The following is a 15,615-nucleotide window of genomic DNA, read 5'->3' as shown; positions in this document are numbered from 1 at the left end:
GCCTGCCCTGATCACAGCAACAGCAGCTGGGCAGAGATTGCTTTAGCTATCCACAGCCCTCAGAACAGGACCATAAGTAATTTCCAGGAGTGAACATCACATAGGTGTGGCTCCAGGAGCACCCAAGAAAAGAACTTGACTAGTGAAAAACATGGTGTATAGTCTCGCAGGACTTGGAGGGGAGAATAACACATAGGAACTTGCAGCCATGAGAAAAATCTAATAATCAGGCTAGTAAGTTTTAATGTTCTGTATCTCCATCTAGCTCTCTTTCTTCCCTACAGCAATTTCTTTTTTATATAGTACTCAAGGTCAATTTAACAGTTCAGCCTGGTCCCTATTATTCTTGCCTTAAATCATTTCTCTTTCTTTTCCCCATTTTCTCCATATATATTCCTTTTTCTTTTCTTTTTTTTTTCTTCCCTCTCCCAAGGAACATAGGCTGACCTGGTATTCATGTCTTGGTCAATCTCTAGACAAATGAGATAGTTTGTGATGGTTAGTGTTAACAGTCAACTTGACTCACTCTAGAGTCATCTAGGAAGGAAGTCTCAATGACAAGTTTTCTAGATTGGGTTGGTCTATGGGCATGCCTGTGAGGGATTGTCATGATTACATTAATTGATTTGGGAAGACCCATCTTAATTATGGGCAGGGGATTCAGAACTGCATAGAATGGAGAATGCAAACTGAGTACTCATGCATGCATTCATTGCTCTCCTCTTCTAAATGTAGACATAATGTGACCAGCTGCTTCAAGCTCCTGATGCCTTGACTTCCATAGCATGTTGGACTGTGGCCTGGAATTGTGAGTTAAAATAAAGCCATTTTCCCTTGAGTTTCTTTTGTCAGAGTATTATCAGAGCAACAACAAATAAACTGTTTTACATAATCTGATGTGTATCTTTACCCCTCTTTTCGCCAAACTCCCACATCCTCCTCCAGCTTTTTTTTTGCATTTACTTTTACCCCTTCTATTTACATTCCACTCTTCTCTACTTCCTATCTATCAACCCAATACTAATCACCAGTACCACTGTATTAGTTACTTTCCTCATTGTTTTGACAAAGTACCTCATCAAAGCAACTTAAGGAAGGAAATTACTGGCATTCAGTTACAGGGTACAGTCAATTATAGTGGGGAAAGCATAGCTGCAGGAGCAGCAGGCCAGCTGGTCACACTGCCATGAGTAGTCAGGTAGTCAGAAAGCAGTGACTAGGAAGTAGGGGCAGGCTATAAATCCTCAAGGGACCACCAGTGATCCACTTCTTCCAGTGAGACTCCCCAAACATCACCACCACCTGGGAACCAAGTGTTCAAACACAAGCCTTATGGGGGACATTTCACATTCAAACTACAACTCCATTCTGATTTTTTTCTTATTTTTCTTATATTTTTCTTTCTACTCACACTCATAATAATATGTACATAATTAGTACATATAGTACTATCAGTGTTCTTTTCCTCCTTAAAACAATTGGTACTTAAGGAGTGATTATTTTGTAGTAAACTGTTACTCTATTTTCTGAGTGGTTTTACTGTGATAGTAACTGCTGTTGCAGAAAGTGCTCAATTCTCAGGGAAGACTGTGATAGAGGTTTGATGCCCTGAACTCCAATCTAACAGAGGAAAATATTACCTCAACCCTACTATAGCCTAATCTTTTCTTAACATTGCAAACATGTCCACTGAAAGAAGAAATTTGACTTGAATTAAAAAAATAGCCTCAACCAATGAACCATATAACATGAAAAACTAAGATATGTTTTCTCCAAAAATTTTAAGTTCCATAGTAATGGTCTCCAATGAAAACAATTTAGATGAAATTCTATTCAAAGAATTCAAAACAGTGATAGTGTTCAGACAGTTCCAAACTTCTGAATGGATTTATAAGATACATAGCTGAATGAAATGAGAAAGTCAATCCTGGGATATGAAAATAGACTTTAATAGAGAGAAATACTGAAGAAAAGCAAAACTAAAATGATGCCAGAAGTGAAAAATAAAAATGAAAGAAAACTCTGTGGAAAGCCTCATCAATGAAATGGATCATATGGTAAACAGAATATCAGTATTTGAAGACAAAGTAGAGAATCATTCAAAGTCAATAATAAATTTTAACATTTTTTTATTACTTTATGTATATGAGTATATTGCCCATGTGTGTGTAAGTGCACCTATGTTGTGCACCACGGAGGTCAGAAGAGGGCATTGGATTCCCTGGAACTGAGTTATGGATGGTTGTTCGCCTCCATGTGTTTGGTGCTGGGAACAAAACCCAGGTCCTCTGTAAGAGCAGTCCCTGCTCTTAACCTCTGAACCATCTCTCCAGCCCCAATAATAAATAATAATAATAAGATTTATTGGTCTTTATTTTATGTGTATGAGTGTTTTGCCTACATGTTTGTATGTGCACCATGTGTGTGCTTGGTGCCATTAGAGGCCAGAAAAGGGTGTCAGAACTGTGCTGCAACATTGACCTGCCAAGCAAATGTAACCTCTGGTGCAATAGTGGGATAACTACTATGGGTCAGTAAACCCCTTCTGATTAGATCTGAGGCCCAATAGGCAGAAGGAAATTCATGCCTGGTACTATAAACCTGGTCAAAACCTTACTGCTGTGGAAGTCATACGCCCTAAGAAGATTTACTACCATTGTTTACTACATTTTGCTAAATGGACATAACAAAGTGCCTTCTAAATATTTAATGATTATACCCAGATTCTCTCAGCCTTGTTCAGAGAAGCTTGTTTTTGAAGTGGGCAACAGTTAATGCAGAGACTCATACCTGGTCAAAGTGCTGAGAATAACTGACTGTTGAGTGCTCAGACCTAAATAGGACATCTGTATCACCCTCCAACTTTCACAGAATATAGAGGGAGAGGAAACCAAAAGAATGTAAGAGTCAGAGGACGGAGATGATTGATGTGAAATACTCTCTTCTTGTTGTGACATAACATTGCATTCATGAACTCACCACAGCTGTTGTTACCTCTATATAACCTGCACAAGATTGGGCTTGTTAACATTTCATCATGAACAAGGAGGCGATCATAAGGCCCCACTCCTATCTGCGGAGCTATTGGCAGTTAATGGCTTTAGTAGAGGGAGAGTCACTTTGCTTAGAGATAACTTGCCTTTGTTCCAGTAAATAACTCCACACTCATACTCATGCAAGCAATTCTAAGTAAACTCATGGCTCACATACAAAAAAGGCATGGAAGTAGGAGGGAGAACTTTTGAGAAGAAGAAGGGGTGGAGATGGAGTGAGGGGGATAAATGAGTAATGTGGGTAAAAATTGGTCAAAATACATTACTATATACATATGTGAAATTTTCAAATAAATAACATTTTAAAAACTCACATGACCATCTTAATAGACATATAAAAAGAATTTGATAATATTTATCATCTTTTATGATAAAATCCTTGACAAATTAAGAACAGAATGACCATACCCCAACATAATAAACACTGTAAATGACAATCCTAGAGCAAACATAATATTGAATAGTGAAAAACTAAAATGTTTGCTTTTAAACGTTTTAATTCACAAACAGGTCAAGGGTGTCCATGATATTCTTATTTAATATACTATTACACGATCTTGCTATTTTCAAAACATACAAATTTGGGAGCTGGAGAGATGGCTCAGTGGTTAAGAGCACCGGATGCTCTTGTAGAGGACCTGGATTCAGTTCTCAGCACCCACATGGTGGCTAAAAACCTTCTATGATTCCAGTCCCAGGGTATTCTATATCCTAGTCTGACCTCCACGGGCATTGCATGACATGGGTGCACTTGCAAAGATGCAAGAAAAATACTTATATGTATAGAAAAAAAAACAAATAAAAATGATTAAAAACGTATAAATTTTAAAAACCTACAAATAGGAGAGGAAGTTCTAATATCCTTATTTGCAAGAGCCATGTTTTAATATATAGAAAAACCTAAAAGCTCCACCAAAAGGCTGTTAGAATTGATCAATAAATTATATAAACTTGAATGATACAAAATCAGCACACAAAACTCAATAGTTTTTCTATACACCCATCAATGAATTTAATGAGAAAATAAGTATGAAAACAAGCCTATTCGCAACAGTTTAAAAAATTCTAGGAATAAACAATATAGGAAGTTAGTGACTTCTACAATGAAAATTCCAAAACATTCATGAAAGAAATTGAAAAGGGGGACTGGGGATATAGCTCAGTAGATAAAGTGTCAGTAGATAAAGTGTTTGCCATATATGTCAATTATATTGGTAAATTAGTAAATGTGGTGTTTAAGTTTATTGAAAGTGGACTCTGAGAGTGAGGAAGTCCTCGTCTGTCTCAGACTCAAAATATGTTTAGGCCAAGTTTCCTCCAAAACCCTCTGTTCTAGATCAGGTTACCACCTGACTCTGTAAGGGGGAGAGGAGAGACCAGTAGAATCATCCAAGAGTGAAAACATAGTGCTCTTGAGGACAGCTAAAGGTAGAAACTATTTCCAGCAGAAGTTACTAATGTTTATCCCATGGTATAAAAATGCTTGCAGTGGGAACAGGAAGCCAGAAGCTCATCCAGGGGAAGAAACTCAATCTGCAACTCCAGTTGGCTGTCTCTACTTCCCCAGTTGATTTGCTGCTGGGTGTTTGTAAGCTGTCAGTTTGATGATGTTATCTTTGTTCACACTCTAAATTGGGCTACTTCAGTAGTTTCTGCTGGATGTTATAAATTACTCATTTTTTTGATATTTGCTATCCCCCCTGCTGTTTCTATCTTTTACTTCTGTTTGCTATATACTTAATAAACTCACTCATTCAAAACAGAAAGCACAGCTATCATGATCACTCTCTGGACTATATAGTACATTGTGCAAACATGATGACTGGTATTCAGATCTACAGCATCCACATAAAATCTGGATGGGTGTGGTGGCCTGTTTGCAATGTCAGCATGAGAGGCAGAGAAAGGAGATCTCCAGGGCAAGATAGATTAACTATATTGACCAGTTTTGGGTTCTGTGAGAGACTCTACCTCAGTAAATGAAATGAAGAATGATTGGGGCAGACACCCAATGTCAACCTCTGGCCTCCACACATATGTGCACATGTGCACTCACACATGTGAGTATATACACATATGTATGCATATCATACGCACATACACAAACAGAAGAAATTGAGAAAAATTCACAGAAGTAGAAAGACCTCCTAGGTTATTAAAGTGGAAGAAATAACATTATTAAAATGTTTATGTTAGCTACAGTAACGTAGATTCAATATAATCACCATCAAAATACCAGTGACACTTTTTATAAAATCAGAAAAAAATCTCCTAAAATTTACATAACAGCACAAAGATGTCAAATAACCAAAGCAAGTTTAAAGAAAAAAAATGAAGCCAAAATAGTATTGGATCTCAACATTTGTACAATCATAGTAGCCAAAACAATAAAGTCTGGCATAAAAATAGACATATCATCTAACAGAATAGCTACCCCAGAAATTATTGTACATATGGATAGTCAACCTATACTCAACAAAGTCACCAAAAACATATATTGGAGAAAAACAGTATTTTTAATAAACAAGACAGAAAATTTGATGTCCACATGCGGCAGGCTGAAATAACTGCTATCTTTTAGCCCATATTAAATAAATTCAAACTAAATGAGAAACCTAAATATAAGACCTGAAATTCTGAAACTATTGGAAGGTAAAGGAAACACTTCATGATCTTGATACAGGCAATTATTTTCTAGATAGGGCCTCAAAAGAACAAGAGGCAAAAGCAAAGTCTGACTAAAAACTAAACTGAAAAGTTACTGCGAAACACAGTAGGATGACTATACAGTAACATCATATATGTAGATGAAATGGAAGAGGCTTTTCAAGGCTCCAAACAAAGAAATATGGACATATAAATGTTAATTACTTTAAGTAACATACAATTTCATACAGTTAATGAAATATTACACCATTGCCATATACATGTACAATTAATATATATTAAAAATAAAAACCAAAAATTTAAAACCCAAAAAGAAAGAATAGGGATGATAGATTCTAAAGCATCTTGAAATAAGTTTTAAAGTTATTAAAGGTGATTTAGAAAAAGAAATAGAATTTTATAGTAAAATGTAAAAAATGGATTGAGAATAGAAAATATAATCACAAGGTAAGCAAAAGTCAGGTGGTGTCTAACAAGATAACGAAAGAATGATCTAAAGACTCTTTGGAGAACAATAGGCCTCTGTGACCATCACAGTAATAGCATGTGAAAGCTTAGAAGACACAACTATGTAACAAGAGGAGAATTAGAAGACCAAATAACATTGCTGAATTTTTGCAACCCATATTCTGGGATAGTACTCTGTAGAAATTCCATGCATGACTTTAGTAGCCTCAAATGCATTATGCATCACAGTAAATGACCATCAAGAGAATGCACACAGCAAAAATTCATGATGTCCATTCCATGATAGCTCCAATGGCTCATGGATACAAAAACTATGTCATGTAGATTTCAAAGGATGCCCCCAAATGGCATTGGGTTTGAATAAAAACTGACAATGCAGGGCCACAAGAAGGGCAATGACTAATGGAATTGTCAAGCCCAACAAATGGTAGATCTACTAACATCTAACAAGACTAGGAGAACTGCCAGAATGAGACTTCAGCCCATGAGAATGAAACATTGGCTGTTCTCCATTACCAATAAGGCTTCCTTAAACCTTGAGGTTCAACAATCATGCTCCACTCTGTTCGGAAGGTGGAATATAAAGTCAAAGAAGGCTATTATTCAGACTTGAGATGTAATGTTTCCGCTTTGTATTTTGGGTTTACTTTTGAATGGTAGGATAAAATTATTACCATTGTATTTTGGAAGCATATAATTTGTATGATTTCATAGGATCACAGCTAGAGAAGAGTTAGACTCAGAATGAATTATAACTTGAGTCTCATCCTATCTGTTTTAGATATTTAGATGAAACTTGGTTTTAAACTTTCGAGGGAAGAGAGTTTACTTCTGAATTAATCTTACTTTGAGTCTTACCCTTATGTGATTCAGGTTAACACCTAGATGAAACTTCAGGTAAAACTTTGGGGCTGATGTTGAAATGTTAAAACTTTGGAGCTATTAAGATCGAATGAATGTATTTTGTAAGTGATAAGTATATGCATTTTGTGAAATCTGGAACAGAATACTATGGTCTGAATTTCTATAGCTCCTCAAGATCACATATGCTCAGCAATATCTGGAGAATGATTTGCAATAGCCATATTTTCAGTTTGAAATGGGTGAGTTTTATAACAAGAAGAAATAAAGGAAAAAACAGCAAGCATAATATGGATAACAAAACATCACCAATCAGTTTACGACATCCAGCAGAGATTACTGGAATAGCCTGCTCCAGAGAGCAAAGGTAGCAGTATCAAACTGAAGGCATATAACACCCAGTAAAAATCAACTAGGGAAGTTGAGGTAGGTAGCTAGAGTTATAGATTGAGCTTTCTCTCCCTTGATGAGGTTCTGGCTTCCTGTTTCCACTGAAGGCATTTTTTTCCCATTTTTATACCATGAGATGAACAATAGCAACTTCAGTTGGAAAAGATTTCTCACTTTAGCTGTTCTCAAGAGTATAATGTTTTGTTCTTGGGCTGTTCTGCTGTTCTTTTCTCTCCCCTTTACAGAGCCAGAGAGCTGCCTGTCCCTGGATAAGGGGCCACTTTTAGACAAACATGCTTAGATCTGAAATGAGGGAGGCAGATCTACCTTGCTTCTGGAGCTAGTTTCTCAATAAGCTTAAATAGCACATGACAATTTACCAATATAATGTATATTATATATTTAAGATAAAACTTAAAGGTGATGGTATTAAGAAGTGGATTCTTTAGGTCATGAGGATTCTAGTCTCACAGATGAGGTCAGGGCCCTTATAGAAAGGCATGAGAAAGCTTGTTTGCTTTATTTTCAATATAAGGATTCAGTCAGATGCCAATACTGGATAGTGAATCTGCTCATACTTTAATGATATTTCCTAGCCTCTAGAACTGAACAATAAACTTCAGCTGTTTATGAATTACCCAGTTTAAGATACTTTGTTACAGCATCACAAAAAGACGTGTGTGTGTGTGTGTGTGTGTGTGTGTGTGTGTATGTGTGTGTATCTCAGAGGTAAAATATCAAACATTTCACTATGAAGCACAGTGTTTGTTACAGTGTATCAGGTTAAGAAAATTTCCTTGTATACTTAATAGTATTTTTAAAATCACAAATGGATATTGATCTTTTATCATATGCTTTTTGTTTTGACATTCCTGACATAATTATCTGTTCTCTTCTATTTTATTCTGTTAATTTTATGAAGTATACTGATTCATTTAAAATATTAATGCAATCTATAGTTCTGTTGTCTTTATCTTGCTAGATTTATTTATATTTTGGTTGAGATTTTACATCAATGTTCATGTAGGAGATGGATTTATAATTTTCCCTTTTTTGCAATGATCTTTTCAAGTACTATCTTCAAATTTTGTTACCTCATAAAATAAGTATGATTTCATTTTTCATAAATCTTAGAAAGGTTTTGCAAAACAATTATGTCCAATGGATCAAAGACCACATTTATTTCTTTAAAACTTGGTGGAATTTACTTTGGTAATCACTTGAGTTAGAATTGTTTTTAACAACTGATACTGTGTAGGTAGGACTCTAAGCTGCCATTTTTTTTTTTAGAAGTATATGTTCTTCAGTGGAGTTCCCATACATGGAAAATGTGTTCTCGAATGACATATTCCAATTACTTTCTATTCCTAAACTAAGTGACATATATCCATAGCCTCTTAATTCTGATGTTTTCCCAGCATATCTTTTTTTTCTTTTTTCAGAATAATCTTTTAAAAATATTTTATTATTTTTATTTTATGTGTATGAGTGTATTGCCTGCATGTATGTGAGTGCACCCATATCATACAATGCTGCAGAGGTCAGAAGAGGGCTTCGGATTCCCCTGGAACTGGAGTTAAGGACAGTTTGTAGCCACCATGTGGGTGCTGGGAATCAAACCCGGTCCTCTGCAAGAGCTATCAGTACTTTTAACCACTGAACCATCTCTCCAGCCCCGTAGACTAATCTTTTGAAAAGGGAAAATTGAAACTGGTTCAGCTCAGTCATCTTCAAGGAAGCTATCTAGGAGTAGAGAATACAACATTTTCTTGCCTTACCAAATAATGGGCATTGTAGATTATAATGTTCAAGTAAATTATAGTTGATCACGTTTGATGAAACCCTGAACAGGATTTAGTCTTCCTCAGGGATCTTCATGGAAGAGGAGGTAGGAGGATTATAACAGCCAGAGGTGATGGGTGACTACAGGGAAACTGTTTTCCAGACAGCAGGGCAACTACACACATGAACTAACAACAATTGTGACAGCATTCACAAGATTTGCACAAGTTCAAGCCAAAATCCCAGAACAGAGTGGGGAGGTGGGCATAAAGTCCCACACTAATCAAAGAGTTGTTGGCATATGATAGCTGCTAGAAGAGGATGAATCAGTTTTCTTCTGTTTAAAAAAATTTTAATTTTTAGAATTTTTGATAATTTCATACATGGGTTAGTCTTTGAATTATTTCCATTTCTCCCACTCCCCCACCAACTCTTCCCATGTCCCTGCATTTCTTTCCAATTTATTGTCCTCTTCTTTGATTGTTATTATTACATATGGGTACATAATTTATAAATATAGATATTTAGAAATATATACATGTATGTAATATGCTGAGTCCATTTAGTGCTGCTTGTATGTAGCTGTGTTTAGGGCAGTCCATTTGGGATCAGATAACCTCTAAGGGAGATAGTTCCTGGAAAAAACTGATTCTACCTCCCTAGCATCCTTTGACTAATTGTAGCTCTTGATATTGAGGTTGGAGCCTGTGAAATTCCCCCATCCATCATGGTATGCCAACTGGTTTGATCAACACATAGATCTCGTTAGACTACAATATTGTGGAAATTTCACTGGTGCAGTTATCCTATCGTATCTATTAACTAGCTGCAGGTGTCTTTTTCCTCTGTTTTTTCTGATTTTTATATTTCTTCTTGTATGCTGGGCTTGGATTTGGTTTGATCTTGCTTTTCTAGATTCTTGAGTTGCATTGTTAAGTCATGTCTTTGTGCTCTTTCCAATGTTTTAATGTAGGCACTTGAGGCTATAAACTTTCTCTTAGGACTGCTTTTCATGTGTCCCAGAGGTTTGGTATGTTGTGATATTTGAGAAAGGGTCTCCCTGTAGTCCCAGCTCGACTGGAACTTGCTGGCTTTGAACTTACAAAGATCTGCCTGCCTCTGCCTCCCAAGTGCTGGGACTAAAGGCATGCACCTCCATGCCTGGCTCCAGGAATATTTTGAATTCTTTCTTGATTTCTTCTTTGACCTATTTATCATTCAATAGTGTGTTGTTTAATCTAATGAGTTTGATACTAGACCTTCTTTGGCTGTTGATTTTAAGCTTTATTGTGTTTTCATCTGACAGAATACATGGAATTATTTCAATTTTTTTGTATTAGTTGAGGTTTGTTTCATGCCTCAGTATGTGGTCTATTTTAGAGAAACCTGCATGGGTTACTGAGTAGAATGTGTTTTCTTTGGTGCTTGGGTAGAATATTCTGTAGATGTCTGTTAGGTCCATTTGATGTATGATATCTTTCAATTCAGATGCTTCTCTGTTTATTCTTTGTCCAGTTGACCTGTCAATTGGAAAAAGTGGAGTATTGAAGTCACCTACTATTACTGAGTTGGTGTTAATTTGCGTCTTAAAGTCCAGTAGTACTTTTTTTGGGGGGGTCTTTTTGAGACAGGGTCTCCCTGTAGCCCTAGCTGGCCTGGATTCACTATGGAGACCAGGCTGGCCTCAAACTCAGAGATCCACCTGCCTCTGCCTCCCGAGTGCTGGGATTAAAGACATGCGCCACCATGCCCGGCCTCAGTAGTACTCTTTTTATGAAACTGGGTACATGAGTTTGGTGCATGTGTATTCATGATTGCAATGTCTTTTTGGTCAATTGTTCCTTTGATCAGAATTAAGTGTCATTTATCTCTTTTGCTCACTTTAAATTGGAATTTTTTTGTCTGATATTATGATAAGAATTCCTTCTTGTTTCTTTGTGCTATTTTTTTAGAAAAAAAATTCCCATCCTTTCCCTCTAAGGTGGTGCCTGTCCTTGATTGTAAGATGAGTTTCTTTTAGGCAACAAATACATGAATTTTGTTACTTAATACATTCATCTACTCTGTGTCTTTTGATTGGAGAATTGAGGCCATTGATTTTTAAAGTTGTTATTGAAAGATGTGAATTTGTTACTGTCATTGTATTTTCTGTTTGTGTTCATAGTCCCATTTTGTTTTTCTATGAGTATAGCTTCATTTTTTCCCATGGCATCTTGGGTATGGTTATTCTTTTCTTCAGCCCTTTGTATTGCTTGAACATTCTCTATAGAGTTGGTTTGGTGGACATGAATTCTTTGCCTGCTTATATCATGGAAGACTTTTCCTTCTCCTTTGATTATGATAGTTTTGCTGTGTAAAGAAATCTGGGTTGGGGGCTGGAGAGATGACTCAGGTTGCAAGAGCTCTGGCTGTTCTTGCAGTAGACCTAGTTTTGAATTCCAGCACACACATGGTGGCTAACAACCATCCATAACTCCAGTTCCAGGGAATATGATGCTTTCTTCTGTTGCAGGCCTAACACTCATACACATAAAAAGAAATTTAAAAAAATTTGATTTTGGGGGGAGGTATTTTTGAGACAGGGTCTCCCTGTAGCCCCAGCTGGCCTGGAACTCACTATGCAGACCAGGCTGGCCTTGAACTCACAGAGATCCACCTGCCTCTGCCTCCTGAGTGCTAGGATTAAAGGTGTGTGCCACAACACCCAGCTCAATTTTAAAAAATTAAAAAAAAAAAGAAGTCTGGGATAGCATCTGTTGTCATTTAGGACTTTAAAGCCATTGTTTCTGGCTTTTACAGTCTGCATTGAAATGTCAGCTGTTGTTCTGATGGGTTTTCCTTTAGATGTAACTTGTTTTCCTTTAGATGTAACTTGGTTTTTTTTCTTGCAGCTTTCAGTAACCTTTCTTTGTCCTATATATTTAGTATTTTTATTATGATATGCCATGGGGAATTTCTTATCTGGTCCTGTCTATTTAGTATTCTGTGTGCTTCTGGCATCTGTATGGATATGTCCTTCTTTAATTTAGGGATGTTTTCTTCCATAATCAATGCCATTGACCTGAGATTCTTCTCCTTCCTCTATGCCTATAGTTCATAGATTTAGTTTTTTCATGGTGTTCCATAGCTCCTGCATATTGCATTCCTGTGTTTTAATTTTTTCATATTATTTGTTTAAGCAGTCTAATTCTCCAACTTTATCATCAAGTCATGATTTTCTGCTTTCCATTTAATGTATTTTCCTGATAGTGCTTTGTCCTGTCTTTTCTAATTAGCTTATTGAGTTTTCCAATTCCATCTTTATCTCTCCTTGGGTTTTCTTCAATATTTTTCTCTTTCATGAATTCACTTTTCAAATCCTGAATTGTCTTTGTCATTCCATTTTGTGGTATATTTGTATTTTCTTGAACTTCAGTCAGGAGTTTATCCCTATCCTTTTTAAGTTGGTTTCTATTTACTGAGTTGTTCGTATGTTTAAAGTTGTTGAACTCCAATCATGTTTATGATTGTTCTTTTAGGTTGGGTCCTGGGATTCCTATGGGTAGCTCTCATTGTAGAACACTTCTGTAGGGCTGTTGGGATTTGTTGTGAACATATTATCTTGGTTTTTCATATTATTTGTGTTTTTGTGTTGTGATATGGGAATATGGGCTTTGTGGTGGCTGGTTATGTGTCTGATATGAAATTCTTTGTTGAATAGAAGTTTGGTCATGTTTTTATTGCTGTTGTAGCTTGGTTAATTTCTGCTCAGGTTTGACTAGATAGTTGGTCTGTGCTTCAGGTTCCTGGTTTTGATTTTTTTATTGGAGGGGTGGGGTGATTCTAGTCTGATCCAGTGTGCCATGTGGACAATCATAATTAGAACTGTGAGTGTGGAGATTTTTTTTGGAAAGGTTTGGGTGGGTTCTAACTAGCTCACCAGGACTGTCCAGGGCACACTACCAGCCAGTTCCTATCTTAGTACCAGAAAGGAAAAATGGCAGAGGAGTTGGCAGGCTCTCATTAGCTCAACAAAGTAGTCTGGAGCCTAGGAGGAGTAAGTTCCGTTCCTAGTCACAGTGGGAACATATTATCTTGGTTTTTCATATTATTTGTGTTTTTGTGTTGTGATATGGGAATATGGGCTTTGTGGTGGCTGGTTATGTGTCTGATATGAAATTCTTTGTTGAATAGAAGTTTGGTCATGTTTTTATTGCTGTTGTAGCTTGGTTAATTTCTGCTCAGGTTTGACTAGATAGTTGGTCTGTGCTTCAGGTTCCTGGTTTTGATTTTTTTATTGGAGGGGTGGGGTGATTCTAGTCTGATCCAGTGTGCCATGTGGACAATCATAATTAGAACTGTGAGTGTGGAGATTTTTTTGGAAAGGTTTGGGTGGGTTCTAACTAGCTCACCAGGACTGTCCAGGGCACACTACCAGCCAGTTCCTATCTTAGTACCAGAAAGGAAAAATGGCAGAGGAGTTGGCAGGCTCTCATTAGCTCACCAGAGTAGTCTGGAGCATAGGAGCAGTAAGTTCCCTTCCTAGTACCAGAGATGAAAGATGTTGAAGAAGTTGATGGGTTCTAAGTACCTTACTAGGGTGTATGAGCAGCAGTTCCCATCCTAGTCCCAGAAAGAGAGAAGATGGCAAAGGAGTGGGTGCATTCTAACTAGTTTACCAGGAGGACCTGGAGCATGGGAGCAGTGGTTCCATCTTAGTCCCAGAGAAAAGATGGGGAAGGAGTGGGCAGGTTCTAACTGGCTCACCAAGGTGTAAGAGCTGTGGTACCTGTCCTTGTCCCAGAGAGGTGAGAGTCAGTTTTCTTTAAGGGTATGGCCCCTGTTAGGTTGACCATGGTCCAAGGCTGGTACCACTCTCAAAAGTATTTTGAACAATACAAATTGAACTCAGTGGGGAAATAAAAAGAAACACAAAGGTGTGTGGGTAGGGAGGTGAGTGCAGATCTGAGAGAGTTGGGAGAAGGGGAATATTATAAAAATATTTTATGAAACTTTTGAAGAATTAATTTTTAAAAATTTGAAAAAAAACCTGAAACCTGGAAACTCCTGGAAGAAAATATAGGAAACACTTTAGGACACTGGGGTAGACAAAAACTTTATGACATCAATAACACATGAATTAGCCCCAACTATCAACAGTTGGAATTATATGAAATTAAAAAGTTCCTGCCACAGCAAAGGAAACAATCAGCAATATTACCCAGGCATCCCACAGAATAGGAGAAAATCTTCACCAGCTATACATCAGACAAACAGCTAATATCCAGAATATACAAAGAACTGAAAAAAATTAAATATCAAGGAAATAAAATTACCAGTGAACAAATGGACTAACAAATTGAATAGTTTTTCAGAAAAGGAATAGAAATAAAATGGCCAAGAACTATTCTTAAAAGTGTTCAACATTCCTAGTCATTAAGGAAATGCTTTGAGATACCATCTTATCCAAGTCAAAATGCATTTTTTTCAAGAAATTCAACAACAAATGTTGGAGAGGATGTGGACAAAGAATAACTCCTTTGCACTGTTGGTGGGAGTGTGAATTAATACAGTCATTATGGAAATCAGTTTGGAGGTTCCTCAAAAAATCAAAAATAGATCTACCATATGACTTAAATATACATGTGTGTGCTTAGGAATATTATTCAGCTCTAAAGAAAAATGACATAAAAATTCACAGAAAAATGGATGGACTTATATATTAGGTGAGATCATCCAATCACAGAAAGTGAAAACCCACATGTTGTCCCTCATCTGTGGAGCATAGCCTGTAGTGTATAAATGTACACTTGTAAACAAATGCATTTGGGGTATACTGTAATATTTAGAAAGGAGAATAAGAAGGAATAATTTTTCTATTAATTTTTTTATTCATTGAGAATTTCATATACATATTTTGATCATATTCACCTCCCATTACTCCCCCAAACTCCCAGATCTATCCCTCACCTCTGTACACCCCCCCAACTTCATGTCTTCTTTTTTATTTTTAATAATCCATTGACTCTTAATTTGTGCTGCTCATATACTCCTGGATGTGGAGCCACTGAGTGGACTATGTAATAAAAAAGAAAGGGTAATATTTTTAAAGCATAGTGATTTCTTTTATGGTGGATATGTGAATTCAACTTCTGGATACTGCATTCCAAGAGAATCTGTGTTATCCCTTTGAGGCAACCACTGGAAAAGTTTGGCTTTCTTTTTAATTCCATTGACCACTAGTGCAATAGGAATTAGACATGACTAGCCACTAAATACATCGATCCATTTAGAAAAAAGTCTTTTTTGTTGTTGTTAAGTTTGTTTTGTCACCTGAAATTTCTCCCCGTTTTCTTTTGCTTAAAATTATATCAAATAAATCTACTATAGTGTTGTTTTAATATGTAACTTGTAT

The 15,615-nt window shown here is 36.6% G+C and overlaps 1 protein-coding gene across 1 annotated transcript in view; it reads right to left on the bottom strand.

The window, feature by feature from the left end:
• Stxbp5l (syntaxin binding protein 5 like) overlaps positions 1-15,615 on the bottom strand; it is a 395,225-nt gene that overhangs the window by 107,000 nt on the left and 272,610 nt on the right. The window lies entirely within an intron of this gene.

Source organism: Nannospalax galili, unplaced genomic scaffold (assembly GCF_000622305.1).
Source record: "Nannospalax galili isolate Female #2095 unplaced genomic scaffold, S.galili_v1.0 scaffold18, whole genome shotgun sequence".
Lineage (NCBI taxonomy): Eukaryota > Metazoa > Chordata > Mammalia > Rodentia > Spalacidae > Nannospalax > Nannospalax galili.
The sequence above is the reverse complement of the archived record's forward strand: the minus strand, read 5'-3'. Positions and strand labels throughout refer to the sequence as shown.